The 4032-nt window shown below is 38.2% G+C and overlaps 1 long non-coding RNA gene across 1 annotated transcript; it reads left to right on the top strand.

The window, feature by feature from the left end:
• The first annotated feature begins 1406 nt into the window (after positions 1-1406).
• LOC114073603 lies at positions 1407-3783 on the top strand. Its single transcript, XR_003574355.1, has 3 exons — positions 1407-1498; positions 2119-2203; positions 3698-3783. It is a non-coding gene; the product is annotated as an uncharacterized LOC114073603 (long non-coding RNA).
• Positions 3784-4032: the final 249 nt, after the last annotated feature.

Raw genomic sequence — 4032 nt, 5'->3', positions numbered from 1 at the left:
ACTGGAACGGGCTCCCCAGGGAAGTGGTCACAGCACAAAGCCTGACAGAGTTTAAGAGGTGTTTGGACAGTGCTCTCAGGCACATGATGTGATTCTTGGGGCTGTCCTATGCAGGGCTAGGAGTTGGAATTTGGTGATCCCTTCCAACTCAGGATATTCTGTGATTCTGCAACACAGCAGCCTTCATAAGCAGGCCATCCACTGCCTGTTAGAAAAGCTTTCCAAAGTGTTCTGGTGTCCTGCATGTCTCTGTTGAGAAATAAAATCATCATGTAATAATTTGCTATTAAAGAAAACAATAAATGCCACTGTTTTGCCCCAGATGAACTAAACTTGGATCTGTAGGACTGCTTAAATTTTAATTCATGGCACACATGTATTTCTCAGATAATGTAAAATACAGCTGTGTCGACAAAGATGTCTGTAAGCTAATTGAGTTTGCTTTGGTGACCAGACCATTGGGATGTCTTTTTGTCTTCTGCTGGTAGTTAAAAGTGTGATAGCTTAAAATCAAACCTTATTTTGTCCAGCCCCAAATTGCTGTGGGTGACAAACCATCCATTACAAGTCCATAAATTTTTATTGCAAATCAGAAGGACTTTTCACATGGAAAACTTACTGCTTTGTGGGGACAGCAGGATGGAGAACAGCTGACTAGAAGCTTGGGCCCTCTGAGGGAAGGGAGCCAAGTGGCATGGTTGATAAATTGTCTGCTCCCTGTCGTGCTTTGAGGAGAGGCACGTAGCACCTCCTCATTCCCATCTCCTATATGCACATACATCCCCTCCACACCAGGAAAGAGCTTGTCTGCATGCCACTGGAAGTCAGGAGATGGAGCACCTACAGTGACCACCACATCTACTGTGCATGATTAAATTAAGCTGAAACCGAGCTTGTTTGTATCTCTCATCATGTTACTGGCCTTGTGTGCACCACATCACAGATGATACTAGCATTGTTTTCACTTCTCTGATGGGTTCTCTTTTATAGATACATAAACAGTATTTTCCTGTTTAGTAAATCTGTTGGCTTTAGGTGGGAAGTGTGCTTTGATAAAGAAAAATATTTGTGTTGTCAGACTATCTGTAGTAGTTTTATCTAAATAAAAGTTAAAACCCGCTCTTTAAATGGTATTTTAGTATGTTTTCCAGTAAACCTGAATTGTGGATTATGTCTAAATGAAGCTTGATTCTAAGTAATTTATCATTTTCTAATAGAATAACCGTGTGAAATGGTTACCAAAATACTGTTGTATTTAATGTCTATGGCATATTTACTAGTTACACAAAAAATTCATTTTGAGTCTTTGACATAATTATGAAAATAGTTCACAAATTAATATTTTCTTTTTGCTAATTTAAACTATGGCTTAAGTAAAATTTTTTAATTAAATTATTGAAATTTTTTTAAGGGGACAATACATCTGTTCCGTAAATCACAGAGATCATTGGTTGGAAAGTTAACACATGAATTTAGGTTGGTTGCAGCAGATAGAAGGGTAAGTATTGCTTTAAAAAATCATCATAATAGTAAAAAGACATTAGCTGTGATAAGTTAGAATATATTATTAAGTATATTTTGAAAATTTTTCTTTGAATTTTCTAACTGTGCTTAAAAAAAGAATCCAGCTCTGAAGCTGAATTCCTTCCTGTGCACTGTCCCTGTTGATTAGTGTTCTCCAGAATTATACTTATATTTGATGTGTTCAGTAGAACTCTAAACTGAATATGTGTGGATGGTTTTTGGGACCAAAGTTTCAGCTCAAAAAAAGGAACCCAATAATATAAAGCTGTACAAGTCTGTCTTCAGAAGTCAGATGGTGTGTACTACAATACAATGCAAATATTAAACAGGGATGATTTCTTTTTTAGACCAAAAAGGTATTCTAAGTATGATGGACAAGGGCTGTTTATAAATGAGTTTTGAAATAATTTATAAAGTTTAAAATAGAATAAGGGCTTGCTGTTCTGAAATGAGTGGTAAATTTCTGGGAGGGAAGAGAAGCCAGTTCTGTTTGCATGATGAAGTGCTGCAATATTGTTTTTTAAAACAAAATAGATGTATTTTTGTCTTGTAAATTTTGGAAGATGTAAAATACATATTTATTCTCATCAACAGTCCTGGAAGATTTTGCTGTTTGGTGCTATAAATTTAATATGTATTGGCTTCCTGCTCATGTGGTGCAGCTCTACAAACAGCATAGGTAGGTGGCTCTCCTATACTGAAACTACAACCGACTACCATGTGTTTCTTAGCTTGTGAAGTTCTGACAGACTGAAAAAGCAAAGTTCAGCAGGTAGTGGAGTTAGGTGGCTACACAGCCACATGCTGAAAGAGCTTCCTTTTGATTTGCCACAATCAGTTTAGAGACATTTTTCACAGGCAAGTGTGGAGGGGTTAAAGGTTTTCCCAGCCTGCTGGTGGTTTGCTTCCTGCAGTATCTTCTTCATCTTTAGGACTGAAAACTAGTAGACTTCTGAGTTAGTCCTCAAACCTGTTCCTTGTATAAATATCACCAATGACATACAACAGCCCTCACTTGCAGTTGAACGAAGATGTTTGTAGTGTGGCAAATGGCTTGGGCTTCTTTGATTCCAGGAATGCCCCATATCACAGTGTTTCTGTGATATTTTGACCTTGGCTGAATATTTCCCACCAAGCCATGGAGAGAAAAAGGGAAGAGAAAATTAGATGGAAGACAACTCTTAGGGTGAGATAAGGCACTTTACTAAAGCAAAAGGTTCAAAAGGTTGCGTGCTCACAAGCAAAAAGAAAAAAAAATTGCTCCCTTCATCCCATCAGCAAGTGATATTCATCCACTTCCCAGGAAGCAGGGCTTCAGCAACACATAGCAGTTGCTCTGGAAGGCAAATGTTGTAATAACGAATGCCCCTCTCCCTCCCCCCTCCTTTTCTAAGCTGTTATATTTGAGCTGACATCACATGGTATGGAAATATCCCTTTGGTCAGTTTGGGTGAGCTATCTTGGTTGTGTCCCCTCCCAGGATCTTGCCCACCCCCAACCCCTTGATAGGGGGGGAATGTTGAGAGACAGCGCTGATGCTGTGCCAGCGCTGCTCAGCAGCAGCCAAAACACTGGTGTGTTATCAACACCTTTGCACCTACCAGTGCAGAGCACTGCACTGTGAGGGCTGCTGTGGGGAAACGAACTCCATCTCAGCCAGGCCCAATGCAGTTTTGTATGTTTTCTACTTCTGAATAGGGGCTTTGAGGTCTTCTCTACTGAAAATGGGATGTTGCACATTTTTAATTTTTGACACAGTTTTCTTGTGGTTTTGAGATAAGTCAGAGGTGCGAATCAAGTGAAAAATTCTGTTGAACCTACTTTTCACTGCAGTAATGCACAAAAGAAATCTCTTGCTTTGGGGGGTGGTGTGCTTTTGGAAGATCTCCTGACTTTTCTGTATTTAAATGCCTAGTTACAACTTAGTCGCAAATGTAATACCTTTTATGTCTGGGCATTATTTCATGGTTTAGTAGAATTGGGATTGCCATAATCAATCTGTTTGATGTTAAATATGTTGATGTGTTTAGAACGTTCACAGAGACTTGTTCTATCAGCAGAGATGGTTTATGTAGATAGAAAATTGATGAGAGCTGCATGAAAGGGACTTAGAATACAAGTGATTTCTGCATTGAAAAACTGTATTAATTTTTAACATTTGCTTTTTTTACAGCTTTAACTGCTTACACATATTTGACAATCTTTGACCTTTTCAGGTGAGTTTTTTTCTCATTTTGTCTTACTCTTCATTTGTCCCTGCCTTTTTATATTTCCATGCACTTAAAATTTACTTACAGATGCAAACATGTGTAACTTAATCATCAGTACAGAAACAGTAACTGGTTTAAATATAGAATTAATCAGTATAAAATTGGACATCACAATAAATAGATTATAAAAACCACCATGGCTGTATTACTAGTGGCAAATCCTTTCAGTCATGGAATTCTCTGTGCAGATGCATGACAACATAAAACAGATTCTAGCATCAAACTGTCATGTGGTTGT

The sequence above is a fragment of the Empidonax traillii genome, unplaced genomic scaffold, assembly GCF_003031625.1.
Source record: "Empidonax traillii isolate 1590-97213 ecotype Southwest subspecies unplaced genomic scaffold, ASM303162v1 scaffold7254:size5188, whole genome shotgun sequence".
In the NCBI taxonomy this organism is placed as follows: Eukaryota; Metazoa; Chordata; class Aves; order Passeriformes; family Tyrannidae; genus Empidonax; species Empidonax traillii.
This window is presented reverse-complemented; position numbering and strand designations above follow the sequence as displayed.